The following is a 24,497-nucleotide window of genomic DNA, read 5'->3' on the forward strand; positions in this document are numbered from 1 at the left end:
CCTGATACTTAGTCTTAAGCAATAGAAATGCAACCACCATCAATTCTGCCAAGCATCCTCCCCAAACAAAACAGATCTTGCTTGGGCTTTAAAATGCTTATAGCAGAGGTTCTGAAATGCAGTGTACCCCCATTCTTGTGAAGAGAGAATCACAACCCATTTGTTATGGTTGAAATGTCAAAATCATCAAATCCTTTTTTCTATGAATTTGAACATGACTATAACAATTAAGGGTGCCTGGGTGGCTCAGATGGTTAAGCGTCTGCCTTCGGCTCAGGTCATGATCCCAGGGTCCTGGGATCAAGTCCCGCATCAGGATCCCTGCTCCTTGGGTAGTCTGCTTCTCCCTCTGCCTCTCTCTCTCTCTCTCTCTCATGAATAAATAAATAAAATCTTTAAAAAAAACAATTAAATATTATTGTTCTTACTGCTAGCTTTCTGATATATGTTGCTGAGTGAAAGAAGGGTGAAACTATGATCTATGATCTGCCCATTAGAAATGTTTACATAAGGGTCATGTGATGTAAATGTCATGCCAGAAAATTAGACTGAGAATTACTGATCTGTTGGGTCAGCAGCTTTGAGAGGGAAAAAAAAAAAAGTGAACCAGGTTACCCTGAACCATGACATCAGGAAAGAAAGATAGACAGACAGATAAAAGTCTATTACATTTTCATGTGCTCTTCTAATACATTAGCTTAAATTATCACATAATAACTCAATTAACTGCATATCCAGGCTATGGATTCTCTATTTCAAATATTATTCTCACATCATCTTTCCTTTTATACCCACTATATTTCTGAGTTTTCTTCTCCAAGATTATTTATTATATCCACATCACATATGATTAGAAAAAAGACTCTTCTACTGCTTCTGAAGTTCTAAAACCAATGATAAATAATTTTCAGTTCCTGTAAAATATATCATTTCTGAAATGCACATCTCCACTCACCCATTCATCTATCCAAATATTTTTTTGAGGTGGGGAGGGGCAGAGGGAGAGCAAGAGAGAGAATCATAAGCAGGCTCCCCAACAAGTGCAGAGCCCAATGCAGGGCTCGATCCCACTACCCTGAGATCGTGACCTGAGCCAAAATCAAGAGTCAGATGCTTAACCGACTGAGCCACCCAGGTGCCCCTATCCAAATAGTTATTAAGCAACCACACTTACCTGGCCCTCCACTCAGCATTTACGAGGTCATATGTAGATGAATTAAACTAAGGCCCTGCTTTGGGGGGAGTGTATAATCCAATCTTGAAAATAAGACATATTCGTAAGTACCAAATCTTGTGCCATGGGAAAAAGTAGTGAAGTACAGTGTTTAAAACTTCCAACTTTGGATTCAGCCAGCTTAAGGCTGAATTCGGGCTCTGGCGTCATAGCTTCATTACTGGGACAGAGAGCAGTGACAGCTGCCATCATATGGGGCACATTAGACTGGGGTGGGTGATTGTGGAGGTCGTGGAGGTTAAGGCTGTGAGTGCTGTGGCATGCGGCAGTTGGTAAGAGAGGAGCAGTGGTTCCAAGCAGAGAGGGATTCGTTCCAACTGAGGTTATCGAGAGAGGCATTGTGGAGAATGTGGCATTCCAGCTGGGCCTGGAAGGACAAGCAATCTGGACATATGCAGGAAGACCAGAAAAAGGACACTGCCGGCAAGAGAAACATCGTGAATAAAAGCAAAGAAATAGGAATGCAAGATGTATGTTCTGGAAACACAAGCAATTCCATCTGACTAAAGGACAGAAAGAGAAATAAGGTTGGGAGGAAAGGCTCAGGCCAGACTGTGGAAACGTTTATACTCCGAACAGGCTAAGGGATTTGGACTTTAATTAGCATGGACATTCACAAGAAGCCTAGGAGTGCTTCTTAAGGAAAAGTAATCTTTGTGAGTAAGGCATGGGTCCCAGCACACGGTGATAGCTTAATAAATTTCTATTATCACAGAAAAATCAATAACTCTACAGGGTATTCCATGCTGGAATCATGCCTGCTACCTGTCAACAGACCAAAGAGAAATGATTTCTGGCAACTAGGAATGTAAGTTGAGGGAAAATGTGTTCATTGATGCTTAGTTTAATTTACTGCTGTTTCAGGGGCTTGACAAAAAGAGAAGGCAAGCTCAGAAGAAAATTGCAAGGGTGGTAACATGGCTCAGATAATTTTAAGGGAATACAGAAGTGTTTTGTTCTCTCAAACTACCAAGGCACAAAATCGAGTTACTACTGAAGAAGGCCCCCCTTTGAACCCTCTTACACTGTTGGTGGGAATGCAAGTTGGTACAGCCACTTTGGAAAACAGTGTGGAGGTGCCTCAAAAATTTAAAAATAGAGCTACCCTATGACCCAGCAATTGCACTACTGGGTATTTACCCCAAAGACACAGATGTAGTGAAAAGAAGGGCCATCTGCACCCCAATGTTCATAGCAGCAATGTCCGCAATAGCCAAACTGTGGAAAGAGCCGAGATGCCCTTCAACAGATGAATGGATAAAGAAGATGTGGTCCATATATACAATGGAATATTACTCAGACATCAGAAAGGATGAATACCCAACTTTTATATCAACATGGATGGGACTGGAGGAGATTATGCTAAGTGAAATAAGTCAAGCAGAGAAAGTCAATTATCATACGGTTTCACTTATTTGTGGAACATAAGGAATAACATGGAGGACATTAGGAGAAGGAAGGGAAAAATGGGGGGGGGGGAATTGGAGGGAGAGATGAACCATGAGAGACTATGGACCTGAGAAACAAACAGGGTTTTAGAGGGGAAGGGGGAGGGGGGATTGGTTAGCCCGGTGATGGGTATTAAGGAGGGCACGTACTGCATGGAGGACTGGCTGTTATACGAAAACAATGGATCGTGGATCACTACATCAAAAACTAATGATGTATTGTATGGTGACTAACATAACATAATAAAATTAAAAAATAAAAAAAAATAAAAAATAAAATAAAAGGAATTCTTTGATAATGAAGCCAAAAAAAAAAAAAAAAAAGACGGCCCCCCCGCTTTGAGGATTTAGAAATTGAAAGGGATTCATGAAAATCAACCCAGAGGTCACCAAATCCATGTTCCCCATAAGCAGTTACTCATTTTTCACATTGCAGCTAATTAAATAGAAATCCTCACAGGATAAAAATCAAAGAACTGTAAGACTTCATAAAGCACTACAATTACGTATGACTTTCACTTTAGCTTCTGGTTGTATTAACCAGGCCTCTCTCACGCACCAATGACAGATACTCAACTCAAGTGGCTTACACACACACACACACACACAAATTAATTAACCCACATAGCTGAAAAGCCTAGAAATTTAGACATGGACAGTTCCAGGTGCTCAAATGGTATCACAACCCACTTTCAGCATCACTCAGCTCTGCTTTCCTCTGAGTTGGCTTCATTCTTTTCATAAGGAGGTAAGCATTACCACACAACTCCAATTTATATTACCTTTATTACTTATGATCCCCCCCAAAAGGAAAATATCATATCTCCCATTTTGTCTGAGTGTCCCCACCCTCTTCTGTAAAATGAAGGTATTGTATCAAGTTTCATGGAACGCTCTGATTGATCATGCTTAAAACATGTGACCACTCATTGACTCAATCACTATGGTCAGTCAGAAAGAATCCAGCTTTATTATTAAAGGTAATATGCTGGTAACAGGGCATTATACCAACCCTGAAATCTCAGAAAGAAGACTCAGAATGGATGTTCCTAACTGGCAGAGGGGAGTTTGGCTCAATGCAGTTATTCAGGGTCTGTGTATGTACTTCATACCTATTGGGAAAGCAGAAAAGATTTCTGAGCAGGGAAGTGAAATGTCAATGTCTTTGTTTTACAAACAAGGAAAGGGACATAAAGGTACAACGTCAGTCCACTACTCTCATTCACAGGATCAGAGTGCCAGACCCAGAAGAGCAACTTGCTCCTACACGACCTGCGACACCACTTCACATTTCATCTGAGTCACCACTTCATTTGTAAAATGAAGGCATCAGGCCCTGTCGCTTCCCTGCTCCAAGTCTTTACTCTTTGAGTATCTATACAGTCTATATACAGTACATAAGGTGTCCCTTATAACAATTAATTTACCTCTCCAAAATATAGATAATTGAGACTTGCTTATGACACAGTGGGATCAAGGGAGTGAAAAAGCTGTGGGAGTCTGATCCCAGCCTATGTGGATATCAAAAACAGAGGATGCTGTTCTCACAAGATAGAAATAATGTTCCCTACTCCCACATCTTGACATATGGATGTGGATGGGTATGGTGTTTTGATGAGTGAGAATTTATTGTAATTTTAAAGCTTATATAATCTTATGAAAGCCTTGTTCTCTGAGTCAAGCTTAGATTAGGAAACTGTACCAGTAAGACCTCCTAAGATTCTATCTGCCAAAAAGTCTCTTATTGATCTCATAACTCGAACAGATTCTAATTACTGGTAAGAAGAAGGGCTCCTGGTGCTTGAAACACCTAGAATCTAAGCCAGTAGATTCTACTACCTAGCACAGATTAAGCATCAATAGATGTTCAAAGAAGGAAGGAGGGAGAAGAGGCGAAGGGAGGGAAGGAAGGAGTAAAATGGGAGGGGGAGGAAGGATTAGGGGAACGAGAGAAGAGGGGGAGAAGGAGAGAAAGGAAGGTTTTAGGTTTTATAATGGTTGGAGAGGCTTGTTTCGATGCTTACCACACACACAAAAACACACGTACATGCACACAGACACCCACTTGCCCTTTGCTAAAAACATAAAACATTCCCTTGTGCCCAAGGGAACTGCTTTTAGCAACCTTTCCCATCAACTGCGTTCAGAAACCTTCCCCATCAGGGATGAGAGGGGGTTATGGTAGGAAATAAAAAGGCCCATTAAATACAATCTTGTCCACCAGCACCTACTCGTAGATGACCTTCCCAGGTGTGTTTATTAGAAAGACCACTCAGTAGGGAAACATTCTGTTTACAATAACCACCACTGTAATACTTAAATATCAGTCAAAGAAGGTTAAATGCTACAACAAACAACTCCAACACCTAAGTGACTTAACAGAGCAATAGGCCCTTTCACATAGCACGTCCAGTATGGGTTAACTGTGAGGGAATAGGTCATTCAGTGACTCAAGCTCCTTCCATCCTGGGGCTCCACAGTCTTCTAAGTCCTCAGAATTTGTCCAAGGAAATCCTTTAGCTATAAACTGGGGACAAAGAATGGAGAATCACTCACAGGAGGTGGGCGAAGCCTAGAACTGCCTACCATCTGCCCACATTCCATTGGCCAGCACTCAGTCGCACGGCCCCACCTCACAGCAAGGAAGGCTGGGAACGGAATCTCTCTGTGCCCCGGGGAAGGAAAATGGTTTCACAAACGACGAGTCAGTCTCTGACACAACTTACACGTCTCCCTACTTTTTCACCACTAATTCCTGATGTGTGCTACATTTCTGTGACTTCCAGTGCTGACAATATTTTGATAATATTGATGCTGGCCAAAGTCACCCAAAGAGGATTTTACTAACTGGCAATAAAGAGGCTAAGGCAGCATCTCCACGATCCAGGTCCCAATTCAGCAGAACTATTAAGAAAAACAGAAAAGAAAACTTTTGGGTTGCCTGGGTGAGCATCCCACGCTGATCAACCAGTACATCCTGATCTCTAATCCCCTCCCCTAGCCCTAGGCTGGGAGGGTGCTCTAGAAGGACAAGCAGCTCGTACCAGTGGCTGAGAAAGAGAACCCACCTTGAATTCTGCTGCACAAATCATATCACAAATCATATCATATCCTTTCTGGTCAACCTATTAAATCTCTTCTCCCTTTAAGATCATAAGGCCATGTTTATTCATTTTGTTTCTGGTAACTACAAATGCTGGTAACCCACACCATCAAGAGTGGTGAGAGGCTCATGTTCTTTAGGCACCTTAGCCTGGAAAGCAGAGCCTGAGGCAGAGGCTTGTGTGATCCTACTGTATCTGGAGTTCAAACACATGCAACAGGAGTGAGGGACAAGGGAAGTTAAAGCAAGGAAGGAGGGTAAAAGCTGACTGAAGATACATTATCAAGCTGGCCACAGCTGAGTACAACTAATTGCTCTGTTTTACGGAATCACCATTTGAAAAGTTCTATTATAAACTGAGTCTCAGGACTCCCTGTCCATGGGGGGTGGGGGGGAATGGTGGACTTTACCCACTGGCTTCCTTCTCCCAATAGAAAAGATCTGCCTTATTATATATGAACTTCCAGCACACTTTCAGGTGACACATACACGTGAACTGATTAGGGTCACGTGGCACCATATACCACGTTACACCTCAACATCGACAGAGAAGTCCTGGGGCAGAAGGCAAGAGGCATATAACACAGGCACGAGGAGAGATGCTGTCAATCGTGCCTGTATGAAGTCAGGGGCCACCTCGCTGGTTACTGCAGCATTGAGGCCAAGAGGATCTGAAGTGGTGTACAACACAAGATTCCTCAAGAGACCAACAGGCCAGAATGGGTCCTTCCAGGTAACAACATTCTATAAATCTAGTAGTAACAATTAATCATCAGAATTCAGCTTACTATAGGTTAAATATTCATGGCACTCTTACCTGCATAGAGAAAGCAATGAAGGGAAACGCTGAGTGAGTAAGAGTCTGAGCCAGGAAGATACTTTGTCTATCTTTGGATACATCTATGAGCCCCTGTGGAGAGACCAGAGGACTATTTATTTCATATCTCACAAGCTTAGATGGCTCCTTCCTGACGTTTCTGCTTGAGCATGAATTCAATTGTCCTACCTTTGCTATAACACCCAGTCCATTTTACTTGTAAGGGTTCTTCATAGAAAACTTTAAATTATAAAGGAAAAAAAAATCCTCTTGAACAAGCTCAAGTAAAAGAGTAGTTTGTGATAAATATTCACATCCCATGGGTATTTAAGAAAAGCTGAGCAAACAAACCTCAACAACAGCAGAAACAGAAGCAGCTCCAAGAGACAGCTAGCTACTCTCTCTCCCCGTCATTCTCTCAGCTTCCTGCTTCCCTCTTTTTCTCCTGAAGTCTTCTCACTTTTCATTTCTGTCCCAACCACATTCCCCTGAGTTCCATTCTCTCAGTGTTCGATATGTATGTGTCCCCATAATGACTATCCCAACCCAAATATTATGTGACCTTTAAGTACAAATGCTACTAATAGTCTCCCCCAATCCTAATTTCCAGAGAGAAAAATCTTTATTTTTTTTAAAAGCCATTGGTGGGGGGATGGGGTAACTGGGTGATGGGCAGTAAGGAGGGCATGTGATGTGATAAGCACTGGCTATTATATGCAACTAATGAATTACTGAACTCTACATCTGAAACTAAAAACACAAACAAAAACAAAAACAAAAAAGCCATTCCACAAATAACATGAGTCATTGGCTCTTTTGTAGATCTCCTCACTTGCCCCCAAGAGTTTGCCAGTCCTGGCTGTATGGACTGTGGCTGTGGGGTGAGGCCCTGAGGCTTAATGCCCATTATCTGGGACTCCAGAGAACCAAAGCACTCTCCTTTCCAAGTTCTAACCAACTGAGGCCAGCACAAAGGATAAAGTCAGCATCAAATTAGGGGGCCCACTTAATTATGATATACCTGGGATAGAAATCATGGCTGGGCCTCCCACTTCCACCTCTGCTCTGAACTCCTCCCCCCAGTTACAGACAGAGAGCCTAGAAGAGAGAAAATAGAGGCCTAAGTAAAGCAGGCACCCACTGGTCAGGTACCAAATGCAGACCAGAAAGGGAAACTCTCCAAGAGAGAACAAAAGGGTAAAGTGTGGTTCTGACATACTCTTGGAAGACCCACTGGTAACTTGGAACAATCTTATTAGCCATTTGTCCTCCCAAGGAGAGGGCCAAGTAAGGAAGTAAAGAAAACGAGAAAACATTCCTCCCCAGCCCTTTAGGAGAAGTAGACATGCTAGCATATGTTCCCTTTCCTATGAGAAGAATCTGAAATGGGGGGTTGAGAAAAGAAAAGCGATCCCCTCTACTGATGCACCAGGGACTGCCGATGGGAGCTCCATGGGCTTTGGTTCCCAAGAGCTTACAGCACCCACAAGGAAATAAAAGTCTTGCTCTCCAAAGAAAGAGCTGGGCCAGGCACAGAGCAGGAGGGAAGCTGTTCGGTGATATTTAAAATTTCTATATATAAGAATCCTATTGTATTTTCCTTTTGCTTCTAAATTCAAATCTGTAAGATGAGGCAGCTGGAATCCAAATGAATTTTAACACCAAGAGGACATTAATCAAAAGAAAGGCAAGCAATCAGCAGGACCAGCTGTGCATTCCCGATGGAAAGGCACTGGGGAGGTGTTCAGAGTTGCTGCCTCTCTTGCAGGACTGGCAAATTGAAAGCCATTTCTTTGTAGGGTCAGGAGAGAATCTGATCTTTCACCTATGTACCCTGGCTTGGGCAGGCTGCAGGGCTCTCAGCAAAAGAGCTCAATTCTCTAAACACCTCCCTAAAAAGAAAATTCCTTCTCTACTTACGGTTTGAATGGTATGTCTCAGCATTTGCCCAAAGTGGTGATACTACTAGTCTTAAGTAGCCTTTCTGATGCACAGAGGGCTCTGCCTGAACAGATCACCCCATGTCCATGGGGAGGTGGGATAAGGAAGTGCACACATGCAGGGCCAATGTTCTCCTCCAGTAGTTTGGGGTGCATTCCAGTGCACAAAGGGACAATAAACACCACAAAATCATATGCTAAAAAGATTAACAAAGCATGGGAAAGATGAAATGATTCATTCATTCACTTGCTCTTCATTCAACTTTTATTACATGTCTGCTATGTGTCTACAGTTATTATAAAACTTCTATTTACATAGGCACCAAAAATCAGGTATAGGGTGCCTGGGTGGCTCAGTCGTTAAGTGTCTGCCTTCGGCTCAGGTCATGATCCTAGGGTCCTGGGATCGAGCCCCACACTGGGCTCCCTGCTCCTTGAGGAGCCTGCTTCTCCCTCTCCCACTCCCCCTGCTTGTGTTCCCTCTCTCACTGTCTCTCTCTCTGTCAAATAAATAAATAAAATCTTAAAAAAAAAAAATTCAGGTATAGACTGAACACTATATTCATCTTGCATATATATGAATGACTACTTTTTGGAAAGTAGGTATATAGTGGAAAGAAAAGGCAATCCTTTGCTGCATTCTCATCTCCCAGACCTTCTGATTTGCAGTGCCCCAAACTTCATCTGTGTTCTCTAAATAAGCCCCATTTCCTGGGTAATGTCACCTAATTTCATGGTTTTAAAAGCCACCACCATATTTCTATCTCTAGTACAGACCTCCTTACTGAACTTGAGCCTAGAATATTCCATTGCCTGACTAACATCTAAGTGCTTATGTCTGTAGGCTACATATACTCAAAGCTAAGCTTCTGAACTTCCTCCACCAAGCACACCCCTTGCATAGGCCTTCCTATTTAACAAATGGTAACCCCATCCTTCAAGGTGCTTATCTCAAAAGCCCAAGACATCTTTATCACTTCTCTCTCAAGTAACCACAGATAACCAGTCAGCAAATCTATTCATTCAAATATACAGAAAATCCAACCATTTCTTAACCACTATCACCACAATGTCCCTGGACCAAGACGCCTTCAACTCTCATCTGGACTACTGTAACTATCTCCCAACTTATCCCCCTGGTTCTACCCTTGGCTCTTTAGCATCTGTCCTCAAGATAGCAACCAGAAAGATCTGTTAGCAACATAGATCAGTTCACTCCTCCATCCCAAACCTTCCAGTGGCTTCCTATTTCACACAGTAGAAAACCAAAATTCCTTCCAATGACCCACAAGGTTCTTCATGATATGAATTATACCAAGTTACACCCCACCCCACTCCCACTCCTTCACTTTGCTACAACCACATTGGTCTCTTTGGTCTTCCCTGAAACAACTAAGCAGACTTCCATTCAGGACTTTGCACTTGATGTTTCCTCTTTCTGGAAATATAGCTCACTTTCTCCCTTCCTTCTGACATGTCAGTTTATATAGAACATCCATGAAATAACTACTCTCCCTTAAGACTCCTTACTCCCTTACCATGCTTTATTTTTTCTTTTGCGGTATTTTCACCATCCTATATACCAAAGTGCTCTTGTTTATTTTCCTCCATGAAAGCATAAATTTTGTTTCATTCTCTGGTATATTCCCAGCACCTAGAACAGTCTCTGGAACATAGCAATTCCTCAGTAAGGAAGATGTATGCACCACTTGATAGATGAATCAATTGTCCTAAGAGCTGGTAACAGAATTTCTCCTGGGAAGAGAACTGACATTGTTGGCAAAATACCCCAATAAGTCTTTGGGATACAAGGTGAACCCTTGAGTATATGAATGTAAGTAGGGGCCAAGAGAACAAAAAAGAAAGCCATGAGATAATAAAAGGAATTTGTGTTTTGTCCTTGAGAAAAATGGAGATATAAAAGAAGAAGAGACATATATTGGGGGGGGAGCTATGGAAATAGTGTGACTATAGGGACCAACGGAGGTAAAGTGGTAAGAAGAAACTCTACAAGGTGAAAAACAACTATAAACAGAAGTATCCAATATTCTTTCTGAAGTTGTTGTTAAACTTCTCGTATTTCCTCAATGCATAAATCTTATTAAACTTATACATTGTCTTATATATGTCTTATGTAGGTAGGGCAACAACCCTAAGTACTAGACTCTCCCACCCTGGCAGATTGAGGGAACCAGGAAGAAGCTGCAACAGACACAATCAAAAGACCAGAATCTGAGTTCTGGTGTCACCACTTTTTAACTATAAATCCCTGGACATGCCTCCAAGCTTCGGTTTCACCAACTGTACATAACAAATAGCTACACACACTGGTGATACAAACAGAGTCACGTCACTTCTATTAGCTTTCTTAGCAATAAAGCCAGTATCTCCCTCTTGAAGTTCCTCATTTCCATGAATTATCCAAGAAACTCAAGGGATTTGGGGCACCTGGGTGGCTCAGTCGGTTGGGCGGCTGCCTTCAGCTCAGGTCGTGGTCCTGGGGTCCTGGGATTGAGCCCCACGTCCAGCTCCCTGCTCAGCAGAAAGCCAGCTTCTCCCTCTCCCTCTGCCTGCCGCTCTGGTGGCTTGTGCTCTTTCTCTATCTCTCTGTCAAATAAATAAATAAAATCTTTAAAAAAAAAAGAAAAGAAAAAAGGAGGAAAAAAAGAAAGGAAAAAAGAAGGGAAGGAAAAGTAAAAAGGGGAAAAAAAAAGAAACTCAAGGGATTTAAAGACCCATAAAAAGGGCTTTTCTTAGTCAAGGGTATGAAAAATAGAGTCTGATCAGTCAACAGATGTTCTTTGCTGGAATTTCTTTGCTGAAGCTGGTTCTTTACCAAAGCCGCTATGGACCCATTACTGTGATATTTCACTGCTCCAGATTCTAGCACACTGATTCTTTGAGGGAGGTGAATCTTGGCCCCCTTAGAGCTATGCCCAGCCAATAAATGAACTTCTGTTAGTTATAGATCTAATAACCAACATTTGTAGTTCTCATATACAGCTACTTTCCAGGGAAACCGTTTGGCCTCAGAGTACCAGAGTACTTTTGGCTCTTTATAGTCTGCCTCCCAGATCCAAAACCACCTATCCACCTTCTCTCCAGACTAGGAAAACAGGCTGCTTTTCTTTGATGACCTCAAAACTAAAAAAGTCTAATTACAGCCTCTGCCTTCACAATATGGGGTTGCTGGTCTACCCAGGGACTTGAGAAGGACATACTCTACCATTCTAAGAAAAGCTAGCCTTAGTGGCTCTTAACACATTTGCCCCTTTAAGAGGATGTGATGTTAAGGTGACCACACCACCCTACTGAATGAGGGAGATCTGCCTGTGATGATTCCAAGGTGAAAAGAAAAAATAATCTCTTGGGGGCCACACTGCTGTAGGTCCAACTTTGTTACTCAAAGGACCTTATGTGATAACGTGAAAGTGCATCATTAAGCATGGTGCACTATACTGACATTAGTTGTCGTCATAAAAATGACTGAAGTATCCAACATAGTAGAAAGAACATAAGCCACAAGGTAAAGCAGATACTGCCACTTACTATCTGTGCAACTTTGTGCAAGTTACTTAACCTCTCTGAGCATTCAGTTGTAAAATGAGAAAAATGTATAATATTCATGATATTAATATAGCATATTAATATAAATATTATCTCTTGGAGCTGTGAGGAATATCTCTCAAATATTGCTCAAACAAGCAAAATATCTGCATTAGCTCCAGGCACAGAGTAGTAAGTGCTCAATAAATTGTAGCTATCATTATTTTTACTTACAGGTCTAACTAGAGCAAATGTTTATTGAGTACAAGGTATAATGAAACACACATATGTATTATTTCATTTAATGCTTACCTGTGTGGTCATTCCTAGACTGCCGATTTTGCAGATAAGGCCATTAAGGGAGGCCTAAAGAGAGGGGCATGTTGCCAGAATTATACTACTTGAGGGCAGCAGAGATAGTATTTGTACCCAAGTGACTATGCCAGCCACATAACAAACCACTCGCCACACTTGATAACTTCCTAACAATAGCACTGATATTCTGCAGGTCAATTGTGATTCTGCTAATAAGCCACCACAGGCTGCAGATTGTAGGTCTGCTCCATTATCTTACTCTGGATCCCAGGCTGAAAAGAGAGTAGCTACCAGGGCCACGTCCTTCCTCTGATAAATAACCAAAGCACAAAGGGGCAGGCCCAACCATGCAAGCACATTCCAAGCCTCTGCTCCCGTCACATCTGCTAACACTCCAAATATTAAGCCGGTCACACGGCTAAGTCCAACAACAGTGGAGAAGGGGAGTATAGTACTCTCCAGTGTGACGGGGGAAGAATATCTTCAGAACATCCAATGTAAACGATCACACCAGATCTCACCAACTTCAGAATCTGTGTTCTTATTCACTGTCCAAGGCTCTCTACTATTCTGGGAGAGTACTTCTCTAACCAAAAAAATCATTATTAAACCTCTTTTTCACTATTAACCTGCATGGAATCTTGGGTTCCTTTCACTTATTGCCTATATCACCAGGCTTGGCTCTTTAAAACAGTGGAGACAGCCCAGCTGGAGGGTAAATGTAAAGTTGATAGCCCATCATTTCATGCTCATTGCAAAAACCAGGCTGTGCAGCCCCAATAAGCAACCCGCTGGGTCTACAAATGTGCCGTTCTTCGCTCTGTTAAAACTTTATTGGGCACAGTGTGGTGACTCAATTAATAGTGAGAATGATGCTGGCAAATGTCACTGGCATGGTACCCAGTTATTTTTTTCCTTAATATCTTTTTTAAATCACAAGCTGCCCAAACTCAACAAGAGCTATGCTCTTCCACGGGGCATATTTAGTCTGTCTCTGACTTCCCCATTTGCTTCCATTGCCAGGGTCCTTCACCTCTGTCACCAGCTGTAAGCCTCTCCCTTCTCCCAACAGCAGTGCAGCTTCCCCCCACAGGAGCTAACTGAAAACACAAATCGGGCTGTTTAGCAGGATTTTGTGTTATTGGTAGTTTTTTTGTTTTGTTTCCTATAAATCAAAATTTGGCTAACTTTATTTTTTCTTCTTACTCGTAGTGGTCCTGATTTAGAAAGCACGGACACAGAAACAAACCCCAAAGCCAACCTGAATCACCATCTAAAGAAATGCATGAGAATGGATTCAAAACCACCAGCACCTGCCCTGAAAAACCCATCGGTACCTGGCCTTTCAAGGTATCCTGGACTCCAGCTGTCCCACTGGACTTGTCATCTTCAGCCCAGAGCTGGAACCTCTGTGGCTCACAGTAACCAGCTGGGCTAAAAGTCAAAGGAGGACTAATTTTAATGCATAAGCAACTGGCTTGCCGATCTACAATCTTCAAAAAAGAAAAATTCTACTATACACAATGTTCAATCCAGTAAAGTCTCATGATTGGGAGTTGTTCCAAGCCTTTCAAGCTGACGTCCAGATGGGCAGGGGATGACCCTCTATATTTAACACATATTTAGCAGGGTTGAGGAAATCCATGTCATCAGAAAACAGAAAATATATATACTTAGAGTTTCTCCCAGAAAGTAACTTTCCATTTGTCTCTTGTGATTGGATTCTGAACATTACCAATGGAAGAACAGCCACCTAAACGGATGCTGGCATACTTGCTGAAGCACAGCAGGATCTCCCAATCCCTGATCCTGGAATCTCTTGTCCCCAGTGAGCCAGTAGTTACAGAAAAGGCTCTCCACTATCTCTAGTCCCAGCAGACTGATACCGTCTTCAGGCCAGATTTCCATGTCCTTACGGCTAGCTTTGGGGTTAATGCTGAAGCCCACATTTTCTGGGGTCAGCCCAGTCCTAAACTGATGATACATCTGGTAACAGGTCTCCATAAAAGCTTCAGCTAGCTCCATTTGGTCATCGATCAGACCATGGTGTGCACCCAGAGCCAGGATCACAAGCAAAAAAACACACTAAATGATGCCTCTTGGCTCTGAATTTTCCATCCACAACTTTCCCCAGGAAACTCAGCTTGCTGGGCTCAGACTGCTGAAACACGTGTTTTGTTTTGTTTTTTTAATTCCTTCTATGCCTTCAAGGTAGTCTTGTAGTAGCTGAATTTCTTTCTTTCCTCCTTGGATCCAGTGCTTCAGCAGAGCTCTGCCTCCAAGAGTGAAGATCCACCGGAGTGAAGAAGCCACTGTTGGTACAAATGAACATGGGCACCAGCCCATCACTCTTCCCAAGCAGGGAATGTATATACTTGGTCACTCCCATCACTGTCTCCTGAAATTTCTTATCTCCAGTGGGCCGAGAGAGCATTACGAACTCAAACTGAACGCTCGTCACTTTTGACACTACTACGGACACGTTAGGAGACGTCGCCAGTGACTGTTAATTATCGAAGTATGTAAAGCAGCAGTTCACAGTCAGATAGGCTAGGAGGAAAAGAATTCGATACTGTAACGCGAACTTCTTCCCCATGCAAGCGCGTCCTTCACCTGCACCCGCTCGCTGAGACTCAGCGCCACCAAGGTCATGCCCCGAAGGGGTGGGGTCAGCTCTCGATATTAGACTTCCCACTTCCGCTTTCCCTTCTAGGTTTCCCGCCTCAGCCCGGGAGGCTCCGCCCCCAGCCCGCCCCACCCAGCTCCGCTCCTGCGTCTGCACCTGCACCTGCGTCTGCACCTGCACCTGCGTCTGCACCTGCACCTGCGCCTGCGCCTGCGCCTGCAAATCGGCCAACATTTAAACTGCCAGCCAATTTAGTCACTTGTGCTGTAGCAATCTGGCAAGTGCTAGCGCTGTGGTTTCATATCACGGGATGACCCTTCAGTTCTGAATTTTTTTTTTACTGCAGGCTAATGAAAAATAGCATCTCATAGGAAGCCAGTGGCCTTCTTCTGAATGGCTATGTTTTAACTAAACCCCCAACGAACTCTCGTGCAGAGGTTCTCAGACTTCTGCATGCCTGCGAATTACCTGAGGGCTTATTAAAACAGGCTGCTTGTCTCCAACCCCAGAGATTCTGAGTCAGTAATCTAAGGTAGAGCAGAGACTGCATTTTTAACATGGTCCCAGGTGGTGCTGATGCTGCTGGTTTACTGATTACACTTTGAGAACCACTACTCCGGTTGAAAAGAAACAGCGTTGGGGAGCCCTAGATGGCAAGCTTGGGACCACCCCCGATCTCCTCTACCGAAACAGGAACTCTATTTTACAGATCAGGCTTCGTGATGAAATTTCATTTGGGTTAAGGTATCTGCACTAAAAATGGTTGGAAAACCACTTCTCTAGGCAAAATCAATATTTGGGATTGTGCAAACTAAATGCAGAGAAAGAGTAGTTTACCTCTTTCTCCTTGGATCCAGGGCTTCAGCAGAGCTCTGTCTCCAAGAGTGAAGATCCACCGGAGTGAAGAAGCCACTGTTGGTATAAAGGAACATGGGCACTAGCCCACCACTCTTCCCAAGCAGGGAATGAAAATCAGAGGCAAGAAAGAAAGCAAAGACTTTTTTTTTCCTTCATTCAGCAAATGCTGAGGGTTACTAAATGTTGAAAGGTTGTGCTTGCTGCTGGGGTGAAAGACAAGCCAGACACCTACTCAGGGGGACTCACATCTAGTATAACAAGATAAACGTGCAAAACAAATGAGTGAAACTAATGTTACATAGTTGCTATGACAGAGGCTTCTTTATAGAAAACAAATAGTTCACATGTGCTTCACATACCATCCTCCCACCTTCCATTCCAAAAAAAAAAAACTACTAATTGATCGGAGTACTCCCAGCAGCTCTCAGATTTGAATTCAGAATCCTTCTCAACATATTACTATATCAAAGAGCCATGAGCTATTGATTGAAGTCAGCATTCAAGTTGAAATCTTAGGGCTATCACTCATTCAAGTTCTAGTGGGAAGAATCTAGTAGGAACACAATTCTATGTACCTACTAGAGATTGAATGCCCCCCCCCCCCCGCAATTCATATCTTGAAACCTAATGAGATAGTATTTAGATGAGGCCTCTGGAAGGTGATTAGGTCATGAAGGGGGAGCCCTCATGAATAGAATTAGTGTCCTTATAAAAAAGGCCCCAGAAAGGTCCTCACCCTTTCAGCCATGTGAGGACACAACAAACCAGGAAGCTGGTCTCACCAGACAATGAATTAGCCAATGCCTTGAGCTTGGAATTCCCAGCATACAGAACTCTGAGAAATAAACATTTGCTATTTATAAGTCACCCAGTCAATGGCATTTTGTTAAAGCAGCCCAAATGGACTAAGACAATAGGTTTAGGAAATAATTCACAGAGGAGCTGGTGCTTGACAAGATCTTGAGAGATGCATATAAGATATCCAGGAGTTGAGGAGAGAAGGCGGGAGGTGGGGATGAGGTATTCCAGCAGATGAAAAGAGATGAAATTCATTAAGAGGATTAAGAAGTAAATGGTAAGTGGAGCCAGCAATTGAAGACCATGCCTTCAAGGATCTTATATTGGAAAGAGAAAAAAAAAAGATTATTAGATGCCTACAAGTGCATGCAGGGTCAAGAAGCAAGCTTTTTAAAAACCTAACTGGATCATGTGTATGGGCTGTGGATAAGGACATAGAAGTTGGAAAAAAAACACAAGAAAGGGAATAATATATTGAGCAAGTCCTCAGAGGAAATCTGTGGCCAGTACTCCCTCCCAGCATTGCCTTGAGGTTGTCTGACCACCCACTCTTTAACAGAAGGCTCTGATGGAAACAGGAGTGCACAGCCACAAAGAGGAACACCAAACATCATGTCTTAGGGACACCAAGGCTGAATCACAGAAGCATGCCAAGAATGGTGTGGGACAGCAAGATCAAGGGACTAGTGAAGTCAAGAATAAGAAGCATCTTCTCTGGGGGCACCTAGGTGGCTCAGTCTGTTAAGCATCTGCCTTCGGCTCAGGTAATGATCTCAGAGTCCTGGGATCGAGCCCCACATCAGGCTCCTTGCTCGGTGGGGAGCCTGCTTCTCCCCCTCGCTCTGCCTGCCACTCCTCCTGCTTGTGCTCTCTCTCTTTCTCTGTGTCAAATAAATAAATAAAATCCTGGAAAAAAAAAAGAAGTATCTTCTCTCAGCTGGCAGAAAGGCAGTGGTCTGGAGGAATTCTAGAATGAAGAGGGACAACGTTCTCCCTGGGAGTTTCACTGACCCCAAGAAAAGTCTGTACGGGAAGACCAAAGAATTTGTAAAGCACTGAGATGAAACAGACAGAAGCACAAGCTCTGTTTTAAGAGTGTGACCAATCCTTAAAGAAATCATTTGCCCAAACATTGGTTTAAAAGGGGAGAGGGGCTATTTTTTTTTTCTATAGTGAGAAGTAATAACAAAAACGTACCAGGGAGAGGAGGAGCAAGATGGTGGAGGAGTAGAAGACCTAAATTTCGTCTGGTCCCAGGAATTCAGCTAGATAGTTATCAAACCATTCAGAACACCTACAAACTCAACAGGAGATCGAAGAAAAGAATAGCAGCAACTCTATGAACAGAAAAGTGAACACTTTCTGGAAGGAAGGAGGTGTGGAGAAGTGAATCCGAGGCAATATTCGGGAGGATAGACGGCGGGGGAGGGGCCTCCGACGGCCGCTTCTGGCAAGTGATAGAGCAGCAGAGCACAAAATCAGAATTTTTAGAAGTTGGCTCCGCTGAGGGATGCGCTCCAGTGGCTGAGCAGGGGGTGGAACCCTTGCGGGGACAGTGTGGTCTCAGGACCCTCGGGGTCACAGAAAGACTGGGGGTGCCTGAGTGCGGCAGAGCTCCCAGGGATCAGAATGGGGAAGCCAGCTGCGGAGACGGAGCTCTCAGCTCGGGGTTGCCATAAACCGTGATCCGCGGCACAGTCAGGCCACTGCTCCTCCAGCAGGGACCCAACAAGCGGCAGATCCGGGGAGACTCACCTTCCTTCCCCGGGAGGAGTGGCGCGGGAGCGCACCGTAGGGATCTGCTGGGTTTGGAGACTCCAAACGGGGTCAGGTGCCAGAGATAGAAACGCTCGGTCACAGGCCGGGTGAGCACGGAGTGCGGCCGGAGACCGGGGAGATGGGAGTGACTGACTGCTTTTCTCTGGGGGCGCACTGAGGAGTGGGGGCCCGAGTTCTCGGCTCCTCCGAGGTGGAGATTGGGAGGCCGCCATTTTCACTCTCCTCCTCCAAAGCTGTACAGAAAGCTCCCAGGGAACAAAAGCTCTGGAGAGCAAACCCAAGCAGATTACTTAGCCTGGAGGGGGCAAGGGCGGGGCAATTCCGCCTCTGGCAAAGACATTTGGGAACCACGGCAACAGGCCCTTCCCCCAGAAGATCAGCAAGAACAGCCAGCCAAGACCAAGTTTACCAATCAATGGGAATGACAGAACTCCAGCGCTAGGGGAATACTGCACATAGAATTCATGGCTTTTTCCCCAGGATTCTTTAGTCAAAGTTAATTTTTTTAATTTTCTTTATTTTTTTCTATTTCTATTTCTTTGGTTGACTTTTTCTTCTTTCCTTTTTCAACCAACATCAATTCCCTTTTTAAAATCTCTTTTAAACTTCCATTTTTACAGTCACATTCTATAGCTTCATTGTATTTAACCTTATTTTTTGTATATGTATAAGTTTTTCTTTCTTTAAAATTTTGGGATACAGTTCCTTCTAACAGACCAAAATGTACCCTAAATCTAGTGTATGACATTGTCCTAGTCTCCCCCCAATCATATTCTCTCCTTTTCTTAAATTTTTTTTGTTTTGGTTTTTTTTTAACCAACTTCACCTTCTCAATTCCTCTTTAAAATCTTTTTTAATTTTCACCTTTACATTCATATTCCATCCCTTCATCGTATTTACCCTTATTTTTGTATATATATAAGTTTTTCTTTCTTTAAAAATTTGAGAGGCAATTTCTTCTAACAGACCAAAATACACCCAAAATCTAGTGTGTGGCTCTATTCTATCCACCAGCCTGATCATATTCTTTTTTTTTTTCCCCCCTTTCTTTTCTCCCCTGTTTCGGGTCTCTTCTGATTTGTTTAGTGTATATTTTTCTGGAGTTGTTATTACCCTTTTAGCATTTTGTTCTCTCATTCATCTATTCTTCTCTGGACAAAATGACAAGATGGAAAAACTCATCTCAAAAAAAAGAACAAGAGGCAGTACTGACTGCCAGGGACCTAATCAATATGGACATTAGTAAGATGTCAGAAAGAAAGTTCAGAGTGACAATTATGAAGATACTAGCTGGGCTTGAAAAAAGCATTGAAGATGCTGGAGAATCCCTTTCTGGAGAAATAAAAGAACTAAAATCTAACCAAGTTGAAATCAAAAAAGCTATTAGTGAGGTGCAATCCAAAATGGAGGCTCTAACTGCTAGAATAAATGAGGTAGAAGAAAGAATTAGTGGTATAGAACACCAAATGATGGAGAATAAAGAAGCTGAGAAAGAGATAAACAACTACTGGATCACGAGGGCAGAATTCGAGAGAGAAGTGATACCATAAGATGAAACAATATTAGAATAATTGGGATCCCAGAAGAAGAAGAAAGGGGGGGGCAGAAGTTATATTGAAACAAATTATAGCAGAGAACTTCCCTGATTTGGGGAAGGAAACAGACATCAAAATACAGGAGGCACAGAAAACCCCCCTCAAAATCAATAAAAATAGGTCAACACCACAACATCTAATAGTAAATCTCACAAGTCTCAGAGACAAAGAAAAATTCCTGAAAGCAGCTCAGGCAAGAGGTCTATAACCGACAATGGTAGAAACATTAGATTGGCAGCAGACCTATCCACAGAGACCTGGCAGGCCAGAAAGGACTGGCAGGATATATTCAGAGGACTAAACGAGAAAAATATGCAGCCAAGAATACTGTATCCAGCTAGGCTGTCATTGAAAATAGAAGAAGAGATAAAAAGCTTCCAGAACAAACAAAAACTAAAAGAATTTGCGAAGATCAAACCAGCCATATAAGAAATATTGAAAGGGGTCCTCTAAGCAAAGAAAGAGCTTAAAAGTAACATAGACCAGAAAGGAACAGAGATAATATACAGTAACAGTCACCTTATAGGCAATACAATGGCACTAAATTCATATCTTCCGATAGTTACCCTGAATGTAAATGGGCTAAATGCCCCAATCAAAAGACACAGGGTATCAGATTGGATTTAAAAAACACCTATCAATATGCTGCCTGGAAGAGACGCATTTTAGACCCAAAGACACCTCCAGATTTAAAGTGAGGGGGTGAAAAACCATTTACCATGCTAATGGACATAAAAGGAAAGCTGGAGTGGCAATCCTTATATCAGACAAATTAGATTTTATTTTATTTTATTTTTTTAAAGATTTTATTTATTTATTTATTAGAGAGCAAGCGAGAGAGAAACAGCATGAGAGAGGAGAGAGTCAGAGGGAGAAGCAGGCTCCCTGCTGAGCCGGGAGCCTGATGTGGGACTCGATCCCAGGACCCTGGGATCATGACCTGAGCCGAAGGCAGTCGCTTAACCAACTGAGCCACCCAGGCACCCGACAAATTAGATTTTAAAGCAAAGACTATAATAAGAGATGCGAAGAACACTACATCATACTTAAAGGGTCTATCCAACAAGAAGATCTAACAATTGTAAATATCTATGCCACTAATATGGGAGCAGCCAATTATTTAAGGCAATTAATAACAAAAGCAAAGAAACACATTGACAATAATACAATAATAGTGGGGGACTTTAACACCCCCCTCACTGCAATGGACAGATCATCTAAGCAAAGATCAATAAGGAAATAAAGACTTTAAATGACACACTGGACCAAATGGACTTCACAGATATATTCAGAACATTCCATCCCAAAGCAACAGAATACTCATTCTTCTCCAGTGCACATGGTATATTCTCCAGAATAGATCACATCCTGGGTCACAAATCAGGTCTCAACTGGTACCAAAAGATTGGGATCATTCCCTGCCTATTTTCAGACCACAATGCTTTGAAACTAGAACTCAATCACAAGAGGAAAATTGAAAAGAACTCAAAGGCATAGAGGCTAAAGAGCATCCTACTAAAGAATGAATGGGTCAACCAGGAAGTTAAAGAAGAATTAAACAAATTCATGGAAACAAATGAAAATGAAAACACAACTGTTCAAAATCTTTGGGATGCAGCAAAGGCAGTCCGAAGAGGAAAGTATATAGCAATACAAGCCTTTCTCAAGAAACAAAAAAGGTCTCAAATACACAACCTAACCCTACACCTAAAGGAGCTGGAGAAAGAACAGCAAATAAAGCCTAAACCCAGCAGGAGAAGAGAAATAATCAAGATCAGAGCAGAAATCAATGAAATAGAAACTAAAAGAACAGTAGAACAGATCAACGAAACTAGGAGCTGGTTCTTTGAAATAATTAACAAGATGGATAAACCCCTGGCCAGACTTACCCAAAAGAAAAGAGAAATGAACCAAATAAATAAAATCATGAATGAAAGAGGAGAGATCACAACCAACACCAAAGAAATACAAACAATTATAAGAACATATTATGAGCACTATATGCCAGCAAATTAGATAATCTGGAAGAAATGGATGCATTCCTAGAGGCATAAAAACTAGCAAAACTAAACCAGGAAGAAATAGAAAACCTGAACAGACCCATAAACAGTAAGGAAATTGAAGCAGTCATCAAAAATCTCCCAACAAACAAGAGCCCAGGGCCAGATGGCTTCCCAGGGGAATTCTACCAAACACTTGAAGAAGAATTAATGCCTATTCTTCTGTAACTGTTCCAGAAAATAGAAATGGAAGGAAAACTTCCAAACTCATTTTATGAGGCCAGCATTACCTTGATCCCTAAATCAAAGACCCTATCAAAAAGGAGAACTACAGACGAATATTCCTGATGAACATGGATGCAAAAACTCTCATCAAAATACTAGCCAATAAGATCCAACAGTACATTAAAAGGATTATTCACCACGACCAAGTGGGATTTATTCCTGGGCTGCAAGGCGGGTTCAACATCTGTAAATCAATCAATGTGATACAAAACATTAATAAAAGAAAGAACAAGACCATACGATCCTCTCAATAGAGGCAGAAAAAGCATTTGACCAAGTACAGCATACTTTCTTGATCAAAACTCCTCACAGTGTAGGGATAGAGGGTACATACCTCAATATCATAAAAGCCATCTATGAAAAACCCACAGCGAATATCATTCTCAATGGGGAAAAACTGAGAGCTTTTCCCCTAAGGTCAGGAACACGGCAGGGATGTCCACTATCACCACTGCTATTCAACACAGTACTAGAAGTCCTAGCCTCAGCAATCAGACAACACGAAGAAATAAAAGGCATCCGAATCAGCGAAGAAGAAGCAAAACTCTCACTTTTTGCAGATGATATGATACTTTATGTGGAAAACCTAAAAGGCTCCACCCCAAAACTGCTAGAACTTATACAGGAATTCAGTAAAGTGGCAGGATATAAAATCAATGCACAGAAATCAGTTGCATTTCTATACAACAACAATAAGAAGAAAGAGAAATTAAGGAGTCGATCCCATTTACAATTACACCCAAAACCATAAGATGCCTAGGAATAAATCTAACCAAAGAGGCAAAGGCTGTACTCAGAAAACTATACTATACTCATGAAAGAAATTGAGGAAGACACAAAGAAATGGAAAAAACTTCTATGCTCATGGATTGGAAGAACAAATATTGTGAAGATGTCAATGCTACCTAGAGCAATCTACACATTTAATGCAATCCCCATCAAAATACCATCCACTTTTTTCAAAGAAATGGAACAAATAATCCTAAAATTTGTATGGAACCAGAAAAGACCCCGAATAGCCAGAGGAATGTTGAAAAAGAAAAGCAAATCTTTCTAGACTTCAAGTTCTATTACAAAGCTGTAATCATCAAGACGGTATGGTACTGGCAAAAAACAGACACATAGAGCAATGGAACAGAATAGAGAGCCCAGAAATAGACCCTCCACTCTATGGTCAACTAATCTTTGACAAAGCAGGAAAGAATGTCCAATGGAAAAAAAGACAGTCTCTTCAACAAATGGTGTTGGGAAAATTGGACAGCCACATGCAGAAGAATGAAACTAGACCATTTCCTTACACCACACACAAAAAATAGACTCAAAGTGGATGAAAGACCTCAATGTGAGACAGGAATCCATCAAAATCCTTGAGGAGAACACAGGCAGCAACCTCTTCGACCTCAGCTGCAGCAACTTCTTCCTAGAAACATCGCCAAAGGCAAGGGAAGCAAGGGCAAAAATGAACTATTGGGACTTCATCAAGATAAAAAGCTTTTGCACAGCAAAGGAAACAGTCAACAAAACCAAAAGACAACGGACAGAATGGGAGAAGATATTTGCAAATGACATATCAGATAAAGGGCTAGTATCCAAAATCTATAAAGAACTTATTAAACTCAACACCCAAAGAACAAATAATCCAATCAAGAAATGGGCAGAAGACATGAACAGACATTTCTGCAAAGAAGACATCCAAATGGCCAATAGACACCGGAAAAAGTGTTCAATATCACTCGGCAACAGGGAAATACAAATCAAAACCACAATGAGATACCACCTCACACCAGTCAGAATGGCTAAAATTAACAAGTCAGGAAACGACAGATGTTGGCAAGGATGCAGAGAAAGGGGAACCCTCCTACACTGTTGGTGGGAATGCAAGCTGGTGCAGCCACACTGGAAAACAGTATGGAGGTTCCTCAAAAAATTGAAAATAGAGCAATTGCACTACTGGGTATTTACCCCAAAGATACAAATGTAGTGATCCGAAGGGGTACATGCACCCCGATGTTTATAGCAGCAATGTCCCCAATAGCCAAACTATGGAAAGAGCCAAGATGTCCATCAACAGATGAATGGATAAAGAAGAAGTGGTATATATACACAATGGACTATTATGCAGCCATCAAAAAAATGAAATCTTGTCATTTGCA

The sequence above is a fragment of the Mirounga leonina genome, unplaced genomic scaffold (genome assembly GCF_011800145.1).
Source record: "Mirounga leonina isolate KUSES-001 unplaced genomic scaffold, KU_Mleo_1.0 Mir_166, whole genome shotgun sequence".
Classification (NCBI taxonomy): Eukaryota; Metazoa; Chordata; class Mammalia; order Carnivora; family Phocidae; genus Mirounga; species Mirounga leonina.